Source organism: Corvus kubaryi, unplaced genomic scaffold (genome assembly GCF_017639235.1).
Source record: "Corvus kubaryi isolate FWS band 111438036 unplaced genomic scaffold, C.kubaryi_AGA036_p1.0 136, whole genome shotgun sequence".
Lineage (NCBI taxonomy): Eukaryota > Metazoa > Chordata > Aves > Passeriformes > Corvidae > Corvus > Corvus kubaryi.
The window spans coordinates 4,922,088-4,936,760 of NW_024580670.1; the positions used below are offsets into that span (position 1 = coordinate 4,922,088).

General features: G+C 44.0%; 1 protein-coding gene across 4 annotated transcripts in view; it reads left to right on the top strand.

The window, feature by feature from the left end:
* The first annotated feature begins 1,325 nt into the window (after nt 1–1,325).
* The window catches only part of TAFA4 (TAFA chemokine like family member 4), a 70,868-nt gene continuing 57,520 nt past the window's right edge, over nt 1,326–14,673 (top strand). Inside the window, exons 1-2 of one of the 4 annotated variants that reach the window (XM_042014364.1) lie at nt 2,102–3,052; nt 3,313–3,510. The gene's annotated coding sequence lies outside the window, so the exon portion shown is untranslated. Of the gene's footprint in view, nt 2,075–2,100; nt 3,053–3,198; nt 3,511–14,673 lie in introns of those variants that run through there. The other 3 variants (XM_042014383.1, XM_042014374.1, XM_042014355.1) reach the window with 3 other exon arrangements.

Here is a 14,673-nt window from a genome sequence, read left to right on the forward strand (position 1 = left end):
GGATAACCAGGCAAGCCTGAAGCCATGAGAATAGGTGAAGCCAAGGAGAGTGGTGGGAGATGGATTTATAGGGAAGATAAATTGGTGGGCACGGATATTTGTGTTAATTAATTGCAAAGCTACAGAGAAAAGGAATATAGAACTGATGCAGAATTACCTTGTGACCAAAAATATTTCCCTAAATCAGATAAGTGAGAATCTACTCACTCAAGTGAAGCCATTTTCAAGGAGCAGTGATGAGGATGGGACCTGAGTGCACGTTGCCTTTGTCTCTCCAGCTGAGGAATCACACATGAAAGTCCCAATCACTGCTTCCTATATACAGCAAACCAGCAGAGATATAAAATTGGGGCATAATGATGAATGAAACTGTGGGATGTGTCTTGATTATCCCAGGTTTCTAATGTATAATTGAATTATTTTCATAAGTGTATTTCAAGCCCTTTGATTTCTGGCCTCTGTTTTTAATTACTCAGCCCCCTCTTGCCCTTGTGCATTATTATGCTGCTCATTAGCATTCAGTGAGACTACAGAAGTTTGACTTCTGAATAAAGTAGCGTACAAAAGAGAAGGGATGCTTTTTATCTTACCACTTAATAATTTAAATGGAACCCTTTTCTTTAATCAATGTTTAATAGTACAATAGTTGTTTATTTAAACTGTGTTTTGCCTAATTTTGCAAACAAAAAAGAGAGGCAGGATAAACATGTTTAGAAATAAAAACCTTTGTAACCATTTTAATCTTCAGAAGACTTAAAATATCTCCAGCACTTCTAATGTTGGTTCATCTCAACAAGGCAGGAACGTGGGCCTTGAATGTCTCTGTATCATTTATGCAGTGTTAAGAAGCACCAGCCTATTTTTTATTTGAGGGAAGCAGAAAACCTTGCTAATTGCAAAACTGAAAGCTACTCAGCAGCGTTAATATTGTTGGCATGACCGCCAGCTGTGATGATTAGGATGTGTGACAGAGGGAGAGATAATTTGATCACAGGCCTGGGGACCAGAAGCTCCTGTGTCCTGCTCCTTCCCAATGCACCTGCAAAGGCAAGGAAAATACAGCGGAGATTTAGTTCAGCCCCACAGCACCCAAGCTTTCTGGGAGGGCTCTGCAGGGCACAGTGGATGCCAGAAATATGGGTGTAACTCCAGGGTGAGGGAGAGGATGAGAGCTTAAGCCTGGGCATTGACTTGTCAGAGGAAATAGCTTTAGGGGGGTTTAGTAATCTATTACTAATTGGGTAGTAATTAATAATCAGATGTAGAGGTTCTGCATGTATGGAGCTTGTTCTGTGTCACCAGAAAAACATGGCTGTGGATGGGGTCAGACTCTGTGGGACAAAAACTGGGAGCCTGAGCCACGGCAAGGTCAGGGGGACCCTCAGAACACAACATAAAAGAGACGGACTAAAGCCTCTGTCCCTCTGCTTGGCTTCCTTGTATGCAAAACAGGAATTGATCAGGGATATCTTGAGGATTTAGAGATATCTGGAGACCGCTTTGGAGACATTAAAACCAGCGAGCATAATATCTGCATTTCAAAGTACTCTTTGGACCTCTTAATTCACTTTGACAGCAACCCTGCGCTAGAAATGGGGTTGGCTCTGTTGTCTGGATGGGAAAACTGAGGCTGAGAGATGGGAAGGAATTGTGAGCACAGGATAGCACCAGGCCAGGGAGAGCTGTGAACTCCTGTCTCCTGTGCCTCAGCAGCCCAGTAAAAGCCCCCACAGCTGGTAAACTGCTCCATCCACACATATCAGGGGGTTGCTGATCCTACATAATCCCTGTCTGATGTCCTGACCAGCCTACTTTCAACAAACTGTACTCCAGGCAGCAAGATGAGACCTTGTTTCCTGCTAATTTGCGTCTCCTGTCCTCTAAATCTTTCTCTTTCCCATCAGTACACCCAGTTCCCTCCCTTTTGCCCAGATCTACTTCTCACGTTTCTTTATGCAACCTTGGAGCTCCTTCCTGCTTCTGCCTTTTCTCTCTCCCTTTTTCTACGCTCGCTAGAGGTCTGGAGGGGTGTTAAGTGTCAGGAACAGTAGGCAAGAAGGTGACAGCTCCTCAGGTAAGGAATCAGATGGAGAGATGTGATCTCATGCTGTGGGCTTGTTCCCTCCTACTTTGACTATATTGTAACTCCTGATTAAAAGAGCGTAGCTGAGTTGTGCTAACACGAGATGAGGGAGAGCTAAGGCTGGGGATTTGGAGCCTTTCTTTTAGGCTAAGTGAATTTGTCCAGGATGTGAGAGTCTGCTTCTGGGTTATTAATTTACCATGAATGGTGGTGTGGAAGCTGCTGAGATTTTTACTGTATTTCACATGTGCACAAGAGAACTTGCACAAAGAAAACTCAAAAGGCAATTTGCAATTCCACAACAGTAGCCAGAGTGGTTTCCCGTGATAAAAGTAGTCTGCTCTGTTCCACAAGGCATTTTTTCACTGATTCTTCCAACTGAAGGAGTGTTTGTCCAGGAGGATGACGATTTGTATCACAACAGGATTTAGGTAATATAGCTGAAATCAACCTACTGTTGCACTGAGCCCTCTGGTTACCTACGGTGAGACACTGCCCTCTCTCACAGAAATGAGACTCGATTCTACACATATTTAAATGCCTGACACCCACTGAAGCATTTATTTGGACGTCACTGTTTAGGCGAGCAGCAGAGCTCCGAGAATCTGAGGGTGTAAAGTGAGGTGATAAAGGTTGTACAGAGAGTCAGTGGCAGCACAAGGAGGCGACTCTGTTTCCCAGTGGCTGCTGCAAAGGCTGTCAAAGTGACCCCCACTTTGTAGCCAGGGAAACACCAGCTTTCATTTTGAACATTTAAACCAAATTTGTGAACATGATGATTTATTGATAAGCCGCAGGACTGTGGACATGCAGTAAGAGGCGCGGGGAGGTTATGGCCTGAGCCCCACACCCTTCTCAAGTCGCAGCTGTTTCCGAAAGATGCTGCGAACTCCGGCCCGGCTGCGAGCTACGAAACACCTCCCGTGTCTTCCCTCGGCTGAGCAGCCAGCACTCGGATGCTGAAATAAGGTCAGGACTCCGTCAGGCGGCTAAAAGCCCGGGCTGAGCGAAGGCTGTGCCTCCGGAAAGCAGCGCGGTGCTCCCCGGCAGCAGCATCCCGCTGCCCGGTGCGGAGGGAGGGAGGGAGGGAGGAGAGGGCACCTCGCCCGAGCAGCTCCAGCTCTGCGCTCCCCGTGCGCGGTGGGGTCAGGGACCGGCGCGAACCAAGGGAGGATGCTCCGCGGAGGTGGGAAAGACGCCGAAGCCGTAACACCGTGCTTCCTCCCCAGGCTCTGAGGAGGAGGAGGAGTGGGAGGGGAGTTCCAAAGCCACTTTGGGCGCTGTGCCGCTACGTGCAGGAGTGTATGCGGAGCATCCTCCTCGCAGCCCGAACGCAGGGTGCGCTCCCCGCTCCCCCGTGGGTGATTCCCCGTTCCCCGACGCTGCTCCTGCTTCCGCAGCCGCTCCCCGGGCGAGACGGCGGCCAGGTGAGCGGGACCGGGCAGCGGAGCTGGGGCACCGCGGGGTGCGGGGCCGGGCCGGGCTGCGGCCGGGGCTCCCCTCCGGCTGCCCAGGCTGGTGCTCGAAGCCGGGAGGAGCGGGACGGGCCGGAGCTGCGGCTCCCCTCCGGGAGGTGCCGGGCCGGGCTGGAGCCGGGGGTCTCCGCCGGCTTCCAGGGCCGTTGCTGGGCGCTGCGCGTCCCGGGAGGGGGTGTGTGATGTGCGCCGGGGGGAGGCAGCCGGGAGAGAAGCATCGCTTCAGCTGCGGTGTAACTTGTATTTCGGAGCGCAGTTACCGGGAGTGTGATGGCTAACAGTGACTTATTTATTCTCAAAGAGGCCACGGGAGCTGCCCGGCCAGGGGCAGCGGGATCCCCCGAACTGGGCACCCCGGGATCCCCCGCACCGGGCATCCCCCGTGCCGGCAGTGCCTGCGGTGTTCGCGCTTCCCGGAATGTCTGTAGCGAACCCCGCGGGCTGGGCAGGCTCCGGGAGAGCGGCTCGCGAGTGTCAGTCCGGAACACTCCAAGTGTTGGTCCTGGAGTTAAATCTATCTCTGCACTGGGGTGTGTGCGTGTAATTCATTTACTGCCCCCGTTCCTCCAGTGATGAAGGTGTTGATAGCAAAGGGTCAAGCTTGCTCCCTAAATATCACTCTTCTCCCCACCCCCCCTTCTTTTTCTTTTAGAAAGTGCTTATAATTTCAGCTACCGATTTTATAGCTCCTGAAATACTTTCACTTCCCAGAGCAGTTGGTTTCCCACGACTGGCACTTTCACCTTTTTGAGTGGGAGGATTTACTTTCTTTAAAACAGAGCTCTAACAATACCCACTCCTTTCAGCGAGGCACGTGTCATCTCCTGACCCCAGCAACTTCACTTTGACAAAATAAAAGCTGGAAATAATCACTTAAGAGATGCGACTTTGCTCGTTTCAACAAGTTGCTTTGTTCTCTGCTCGAGTAATTTCCTCCAAGGCCCGTGGTCATTGTCGTTAGCAGAGGATGTGGTGATACGTGTGATGTTAAACCTGCAGTCACCGGGGATTAATGCACGGGCATGACATCACCGACAGCCAATGAGGGGATGGGTTTGGACACACATGGACCCAAACTGTCTTCCAAACTGGTGATCCTGCCGTGCTCCTGAGGAATAACGCCAGTTCGGGCAAACGCCGTGATTTCCTAGCACGCTGTCACTGTGTTTCTCAGCCCTGTGTCCTCCTCTGAGACAGTCACAATTCATTAAGCAGCCACTCGTGTGTGGTCAGTCTGGTTGGTTAAAGGTTTCACTTCTTGGGAAGAGATTATTGAAAATGGGCATATCAGTGCCCTGGCAGAGAGAGAGCTGACGCGACTGAGCTGGTTGCTGGCAGAGTGTAAACAGGCAAAGAGTTCTCAGCCCTTGTGGCAGGAGAGCTGCCTAAGCAGCGTGTTTGAGCACACAGAGCTTTCACCTGTAGTAAATTGCTTTCCTTTGCCTGATTGCTCGGAGCAGAGCTGCTCCCGTGGAGATGGGCACAGACTCCGTGCCAGGGGAGTGAGGAGGGGCCCCGTGCTGCCAGGTGGATGTTGCCGTGGCTGGCGAGGCAGGAAAGCGCCTTGCCCCGCTGTGCCAATGGCTCCTGCTGTGCTGTCACCCTCACCTTGGTGCCTCCGTGCTGCCAAGGTCCAGCAGGTCTGAAGCCCTTGGCCTCAGTTCCTGTCCCTTTGCTCTAGGATTGCTCAACAAGTCAGGGTGGCTTTTGGAGAATCACAACAGATGTTGCCTGGCATGGTCTGGCTCCTGAAATGTGCATTTCGGAGTTCAGCTGCCTCTTCTGTCTAATGTTTCCTTAACCTTCATCATTTGCTGCAGACTGATCCAATTCCCCTGCAGGTCAGGCAGGGGCTTCCCCATAGGCTGTGCAAGACCCTTTTTGTCATGATCACAAAATATTTTCACTCAAATCACTTATATTTCCCTTTGCTAGAATTCTCAATGCTAAAACATAAATTTTTGGGTCCAGACTTCATTCCTAAAGTCTTTTAATATTTTTGGTTGTGATTTATATGTAGGTACACACACAGAGTCCCTTATCAGTGCCGTTGCATCGATAGCCCTTTGCACTGAGGGACCCACACAGAATATTAGCAATATGACTGATGTGCCTCAGAGCTGTGTGTAAGATCCTTATGCCTTCATTGCCAATAAGACGTGACAGGATACATCTAATGAATTACCTTTAAATTAGAAAGCAGTAAACAAGCCATTATTGGATTAGAGGCATATTAAAATTAGAAGAATGTTACCATCTTTTGATATCCTGTGGCACATTTTTACCAGCTAGGAAATGACATGGGGAGCTGCAGAGAGAGACAGAGGGTCTCTAGAGAACTGTAATGATTTTCATCTGTGTGAAATAGATTTTTTTTTAAATGCTATTACTTAGTGTCTTATGTTTAGATGATGCTGTAGCAGATTTCTTCCTGTTTTTTCCCTTCTAGTTTCATATTGATGTTTGATATATTTTGTCTGAGCGACTTCAGTGCTTGTGGAAGGTACCAGTTTGATGTACTCTGAAAGCTAAAAGCTGCCAATTATTGAAGAAAAACACAGGCAAAAGGAAACAAGAGTCTTGTTGATAGGTTTTAGTCCAATATTGAAGAGCTTTCTGCCTTGCCAGGGTGCAGAGATTGCCTGGGTTCATGCCTCTTATTCCATGGCTCTTTTCCTCAGCTGTTTAGTAGGCTGCACCAGCTCTGGTGATTGTGGAATATTATTTAAATTGCATAAAAGAATTCACACTGACTTCCCTGAGTTTTATATAAATTCCTAAGAATCCACCAGTTCTCCTGGTCATACAGCTCAGGTGCAGGTGTTACCTGGTGTGGCCTTCCAGATGTGACTGCTCTGGATTGGATCTGAATTGGTGGAACTTGGGAGCAGCCCCTGATCTCTCCATGCCAATCTCCTATTAATTGAAGGACATCACCTGCTGTCCTCTCTCTGGCAAACCTTCCCAATTAAGGACTGGGCTGAGAGTGAAAAGGGCAGAATTTGGCCAGTACTCCTCAAGCGTTAGAAAAAAATGTACATGGAGAAGTAAATAGTAAAATATATGATGAAAAGCAATTAATTCTCAGGCTTGTGTAAAATAAAGTTTCTTATGAAACCTTGAAATCATTGTGGTTTTGTAATGTCACCTACCTCTGTTGGCCATTGAAAAAATAAGATCTTAATCTAGAACTAAATTTGAATTTGTGGGTCCAAAAAGTTTGTTTGGACTACCAATATTTTATAACTCTCTAAGACCAATCTTTTATTCTTTTAAACACTCTATCAATATGAATATGGAGCAGCAATAGACCTTTGAGTCTTAAGCCTCATTCCAGTCTCTGGAGGAAAATCTTGAGCATAATGTTTTGTGCTGGATTTTGGAAGCACACTCAGAATAAAGATCTCTCCTATATAAATACTTTTTATCCAAGGTATTGGATTTTCCTTGTCTCACTCTCAGAGTTTATGGCCCTGGGACTCCTTTTCTCAAGGTCTAGTAGAACTCCTTCAGCATCTCTTTTCCCCTTTGAAAATGTGATAACCATCACGCAAGCAGCAGCTTTGAAGCTGGTGCCAGCCCTGCAGATCAGGAGATCACAGCACACTTTCACCTGGGGTCAGGCAGCTTGAGCTGAGCTGCTTTGCAGTGCCAGAGCATCCTGACTACTTGCAAGGACGGGGATTTCTATCGGACTGTGGCACCGAAGCCTCTTTGCTATTCTGAAGGGGCTTGTAAGGAGGAACAAAGGACTGTGGATTTCACCTATTTTGCTCTATTTTATGTTTTCCAGCAGTTATTTTGGAAAGGCTGTGAGCTGAAAGGCTGATTTTCTCAGACTCGGTACAACTATGCCAGAGTAAAGCTCAAATGAGGGAAAGTAGTACTGGGTATCTCCGTGACTCCAAAGGTGACCCGTTGTTTTTATTCCCCTTTCTGTTGTGTTTCAATTTCAGTTACACTTTACAGGGAACATCTGTGGAATAAAAACTCTGGTGGGGTCAGGTCTTTCTCCTAGAAGGATATTTCCCTCTGCACAGCATCAGTGCAAGTTTTCTCCCTCCTCCCACAGCAGCTGTGCTACACGTGCTGTGAGGTATAACAAGGATAAATATATTAAGGGGCAGAAATCCCACCCTTGGTGTTACAGGATGGTAAAAGATGGTTAAAGAACTTCCTCCCCAGCCCTCACTGCAGAGCTCTTGCCCCTTTCTGTTCTCCAGCCACTTGCCAAGCACGACTCACTCGTGCTACATCCCTTTGAGCTGAAGAACATGGAATCAGCTTGGACTTACTGATTCTTACTGGTTTCTTTTCCTTATAGAGGAGAGAGGAGAACTCAGGTGCTTGAGCTCTTAAAGCATTTGTAGGCTTTTTTTCTGAGCCTGCAAGAGGCTGCTAACTGCTAAACCAGAATCACTTGAGTAATGCCTAGACATGGATAAACCAATTAAGAGGAGTTCTTTCAGCTTTTTAAAACAAATTGCAAATTTCAGGTTCGTATTTGCATAATTCAGGTTATTAATTCATGTGTTTGCATTTCCTAAACTGTGTGCCAAATTCCCATTTGGCGTAAGTTTCAGAGTGTTGATCTCAGTGTAAAGGGGAAAAGGTGGAAATTGAGTTGTTGTAGGAAGCACTAAATGGTTAGTGATTTTTCTTTTCAACAAAATTAAATGAGCTTCTTTTTTTTCAGAGTCAATTCAGTGTCACCTTAAGTATTCAGTGAGAAATACAGAAATTCTTAATTGATAGGGTACCCAATCTCTCCTTTGTGCATCTCTGGGATTTATATACATCACAAGTTAATAAAGCTTCCAGCATTCATTCTGTGCATGTGTAATTAAGGAGCGACTGTACCTCGATGTCATTTGCTGTGTTATGTGGATTCCAGTGGTGAGGACGATGGTATTTTATGCTATCGAACACAAGCAGGAACATCCCTGCATGAGTGAATCTGTTTGAAGGACTAGGCTGTGGCTGCTTTAGTCTGGAGAGCAGTTACCCTCAGATTTTCTTGCTGCTTCCATTATTCACTGAGAGTTATGTGTGTTTATGATAGTCTGATCAGCAAACACAAGTGTGTTGCAGATGCAGATATACTGTGAAGTACAGCGGTTTACATTAATGGGAAGGATTTATCTTGTTGCAGTGTTGAATTTATGATGCCAAGCTGTGATATTTCCCTGTTTCAAAAATGTTATATTGCAGCGGGCTGATATCAGGGTGATAAAATAAATGTTTCTTTTTTAATTCAAGCCACTGTAAGATGCTAATAATGTTGGAGACAGGAAGAGAAATGCCATGTTTCAGAATTTAATGTAATGCATCCATATTACAATTTCCTGGCTAAACTAACTTAGCTTGGACTCCTAAATGAAACTTCTTGTTCAGTTTAAACTATTAAACAGGTGTGGTTGAGTTCTTTAATGGAAGTATGGCTTCTATGACAGAAGCAGGGGAGTTATAGTGCCCTGCTTAAATCAGTCTTTGAGACTGTTCCCTATAATTTACAAGGGCTTGTAGTGACAGGAAAAGGGGGAATGGCTTTAAACTGAAAGACAACACATTTAGATTGGATATTGGGATGAAATTCTTCACAGTGAGGGTGGTGAGGCCCTGGCACAGTTTCCCAGAGAAGCTGTGGCTGCCCCATCCCTGGAAGTGTTTAAGGCCAGGTTGGATGGAACTTGAAGCCACCTGGTCTAGTGGAAGGTGTGTGTCCCTGCCCACAGCAGGAGGAGGGATTTGGAACTCTAAGGTCCCTTTCAGCCCATACCATTCTGTGATTCTAGGATAATTCTGAAAATAGAGAAGCTCTGGTTGCTGGTGATGGTCTCTTCACTGGGCATTCAGGAAGCCCGTGTTCCCTGCTGGTTTCCTTCCAGCTTCCTGGTGAATGCTCAGCAGACAGGGTTACTAGGGAGGAAGAAGGGACCATCTCTTCCCCTTTGCTGTTACCTCCTCCTCTGGCCAATGCCAAGGTCTGTGGCAATGCCAGGGCTGTACTCAGGATACCCATTTGTTTTATTCCTGGAGGAAGTAAGATAGTGTGAAGGAACTCTTCATAACCTTAATGACAGAAGGTGTCGTGGCTGCCCTGCTCTGCGGCATTCCTTCTTCCCTGAAGAAAATTGGGATGCAACTGGAATTGGCCCAGTGTGGATCCAGGCAGGTGTAAAAGCCTGATCCTGGCTGTCTGGCAGGCTCGTGTTGACTGTGTTACTATTTGTGCTGAGCACTGCCAGTTTAATGGCTCTGAAGCACCATGGTTAGAAGTCAAGTGCTATGAAAATTTCCCCAAACACAGATCTACAGCAGTGAGTGCACCTGCACATAAAACAGGCCACTGAATCTCAAAAAAGGATTTTTAGTCATTTTGTGGAACACAGAGAGATTGTCATGTGTGCATGTTCCTGTTACATTACTCCGTTAAACAGTGCCTCTGAACTTCGGAGTTAATATCCTTTATTGTGGAAGCACATCACAGAGTAATTGAAATTGGGTTATTTAACTGCAAAGTATACTGGAGTAACAATTTAATTGTGGAAATACCTGCCAGTGATGTGGCGTATGGGCTTAACTGGGGCTAAGGGAGGAAAAAAGCGAAATAACTATTTTAGTACGAAACTATCCCCTATTTTTGGTGTGCTGCTGAAATGATTAATTCTGATTTTGTTTAATAATAGATCTGTTTCTGTTCAGGGACCACTGAAAGAACAAAAATTTATTAGATCTAATACCTTTTAAAAACCTGTGCTTATTGTCTTAAGAGAGAAGCAGGTAAAAAGGATTATCCCTCCTTTTCTACACCGAATTGTCATGGAGAGATGGATCTGGGGTGAAGTGGGACAACTTCTGGCAGAATGACTGTAACCTTCCACCTGAGAATGACACTTCGTTAAGTGTTAGAAATTAATTGGTATATTGAGCTCATCCACACACATAAGAGCATTTCCCTCCAGAACATTTCCTCCTTGCAATTCTTCTCATATATTTTTGTGACATATATTTCAGTTTAACAATAGAAGAATAGTCACAGAAGCTGTAAACATTTAAGAATAATTACTGTTTATAACTCTGAAAAAGGGGCACCCACTTCACATACAATTAGTGCAGCCACTTTAAATACAATTACTCACCTTGCCAGGGGGTACCATTCACCTGTGAAATGCTCCAGGTGCGCTTTCCTCACTGGTTGCACCCCAGACTGAGGTGGGTGGTGGTTTTGGGTGGATGAACAGGAAGCTGCTTTCTCCCAGTGTCTTTGCAGACAGCTCCAGGAATGAGAAGGAAAACATAATTCAAGCAAAACTCCTGGGTTTTGCATGTGTTAAACATTCTTTTTCTTGAACATGCTCTTCAGAAATGGATAAACTATTACTGCTAAATCTTGCTTGGAAATGTAGGGGAGACGGTCTGCTATTTGTAATTCGCATATTTGGAATATACATAATTGTATTATGGCTAGAGATCTGATCTGCCTTCTGTGTTTTCCTCATGTAAGAGGAAAAATAAAGCCTGAATAAAGCCAAATTAGTCTTATTTTAAATGCTTTTATTTTTTTTCCCTTACAGAAGAAACATCTTCTGTTACAGTTAATGAGCACTGTTGTCTTTTGTTAAAGTCTTTGTTACAGAGGCTTAGAGCAAAAGGGCTTTAATAATAAAAAGGCCTTCTTCTCTGGAATGTCTGTCTGATAATAGTCTGTATGATTTAAGAATAATGCTGTAAAATAATTGCTTTTCAAAAGAATAATTTTATATAACTAATTGAAGGGCAAGTGGAAAATCTGCATCCTCCAAATAAATGTATTGTGTCTCTTTAAATATCCAAACAATTTTTCCTCCTATTTTTCCACCCTCAAGACAAAAATAATATCAAATCTCATTCAGGTTGTACTTAAATATGACCAAACTGATAATTACATTATTACAGAGAAGGGCAGGATAGCTGGAGGATATGTACAAGGTGCATTAGCACTGCAAATAGAAGCTGATTTACTTATTGATAGTGGAGACACGTTTTAGTCACTTTATAGAATTAACAATTGATCAGCTTGTTAGGTTCTAGTTCTTCATAAGCACAGCATGTTTATTCATTATTGTCATTACATGATGCAGGCAGCCGAGGTCATGATTAGCAAGGCAAAATCTAAAAAAAATTCAGCTTCATTAAATATAACTTCTGCAATGGGCAGTTTCTGAGCAATGCACCAATTCTCACTCCTCTGACATAAATAAAACTTATACCTGCCTGGCTAATTTGCATTTCATTAACATTTTTCAGAACCATCAGATCTATTTGTTTTGCCAAATGCCAGCGATTCAGGCTTGTAAAATTGTAATAAGATGGGCAACATCAAAGCATTACTTTCAAATTGCCTTGGTCACTGTAAATATCCCCCAATCTGCAGCACTGCAACTGATAAACGAAACACGCCGCTGGAGGAGAATGGAAAGATGTTATTCCAATAAATATACCCCTGATTGTTTGTTACTATGGGTAAGTTATGTTTTCTAAATCAGCATTGACTTAGGCTTGAGCGAACCCGATAGCAAAAATTCCCACAGAGGCTTCTCCTGCTGTATATGACTAATATATTAAAGAAGATAAGTAGTCGTTTTTAAAACTTATTACACAGTAGGATTGAACACAAGAGGAAACCATTTTACAAATCTGAAACTTAAGGTCACCTTGAGAAGAAAAGGACACTTTAGATGGCTAGAAAAAGTCTATTTCCTCCAGAAATTGAGATTCAAAGTTTACTCTTTTCCCAGTGTCTTTTATAAAGCTTTAGACTCCCAAGTGTAAAACTAGAGTCTGTTTTGATGTGCAAATATTTCAAAACTATGTGGTGGATAGGCATTTAGACACTCGCATCTAACCAGTGCTACAGATGAGCTTCCAGTCTCTTAGTAATAAATAAAATGCGGAGTAATAATTAATAAATAATAAAAACCAGAATATAAAGCTATTCTGCTAGTGGTTTTTATAATATAATCCAGAATTAGGGCTGACTTTTCTAAAACATTTTATTAGACTGTTTTAATAATTTTCTACCTTTTCCTTTTTTATTTCTAAGCATTTAAAAAAAATCATGATGTATATTTTAGTGATACTGAACACTATTAAACTTTTGGTTCATAATTCAAACTTTTAGGAGTATGAAAATGTGCTCAATAGCATTTTCTTAGGGCTTGTTAATAAAGTTAATGAACTTTTTTTCTATTAGTCAGTCCTAACATAGATAATACTGTTCCCTTGTTTGAGCTGTAGCAAATCAGGACAACATTGATTTTCTTTAAGAGATGAATAATGAAAGATCTACATTCTTAAATATGTAGATAAAGATAAGTAACTTAATTAAAAAATTATCAGTGGAAGCTAATAAGATGAATTAACTGTTTCAATTTGTTGTATATGTCAATAAGCTGTACGATAACCTGGATTTTTACATAAAAGCCATTTATGATATTTTTTTTTCAATTTTCAGTGTAATTTCATGGTGTCTTTGGCCACCAATTCTTTTGGAAATTGCTCATGTCTTGGGAATGTTAAATTCTTGGAGCTATCTCCCCTAACTTCAGCTGTGTAGGCGTTGACTCTGCAGATGTTTAACGTCCAGAGCAGTGCAGCCTGATGAAAATAGTTCTGCCCTGATCAATAGGGATGTTTACAGGCTCTGTCCTCGGCGGTGAAGTCAGGTTACAGAGCCTGATTGTTTTTCCAGTGACTGGCAAATTCTTCTGTTTGATCACATGTGCTATGAATATCTGAGCTGGCAAACTTCCAGGCTAAATTGCTTGCTATTTTTTGACTAGCATTACAAATTATACATGATGAAAAAAAGGACGTCTTGGGGCCTCCGTCTTTCATCCGATGCTGCTTTTAATATCGAGGAGGCATCATCAGGGTACACAGGGTGGAGGAGGAGCTGTGAGGAGGAGCTGCTCTATTAAGATGTGGTAGCTGATGTTATTAAAGGAGGAGACAAACAGCCTTGTGCTGGAAGGGCTCCTCTGTGTCGCACACATGGGGGTTTTTGGTCTCACATTAACAGAGCAGGCACCCACACCAGTCTCACGGGCGGATTCGCTGGTGGGAATAATGATGTGTATGGTGTTGCACCTGCAATAAGGCTTTCACAGTCCTCATGCTTCAATTCTAAGGAACTCCTGAGTCATGCTGGTTTTCAAACTTGAATCTCAAATCTCAGTGCAGCTACAAATGCATCATTGGACAAGCACGCCTGAGCTGCTGCTTCAGGCCCTTGGATCACTGCCTTTCTGTGGCAAATGTACTGCCCAGTGGCTGGGCTGGCGTTTAGTTATTCCTGTCTTTTTTAGACATCTCTGTTTGGTTTCCAGGGTAGGACAGAGATGCTTCACCAAGATCTGCAGATTTTGCCTTCTTCTAACTCAGGGCTGTCCTGTTTGAAGTGACTCAGCTGGGTGCTGAGAAAAGGGGCAGCTTGTAGGTGGGCCATACCTGTAATGGGAAGGCGTGGGGGACACTTTGTAAAACCTCTGGGTAAGGCATTGCTTGGCAGACAGGGCATGATTTGAGCAGGATGTCTCTGTAGAGCTCCCACAGGATGGTTTGACAATAGAACGTGATTTGGGAAGCAAATTTCACTCTGTCTGCTCCACCCGGCAATGCCCTGCCAAACTGCAAAGTGTTGAGGATACTCTGGCGCTTCAGACTCTACTTTAACTTGTTTTACTCATTTAGTCTTACTTCAGCTCTTGATTAAACATAATATTTGTGTCCCTGAGATGAGTAACAAACCCATGCCATACTATGGATCTTGCTCTGTTAATATGGATGGGAGCCAGTGTTTCTTGTCTGGAACAGGACTGTCAGAATCAGAGGTGTAAATAAGAGCCAAGGGAAATTGCAAACCTCTCAAGTCCAGTCTGTCTGTATTTTTATTACATGGTGCTCAGCAGATCTTTCTTAGAGACTTTTTTTAAAAAAAAATCCTGTTCCAAGTTCAGCTGAAATTTACCCACTTACAGCAGAGATTGTTCTTGGTCCTCTGTGCCAGGGTAGCAACCTCTGGATTTTTCCTTTAATTCGTGGTTTTTGTCAACACTGTTCAACACACAGACA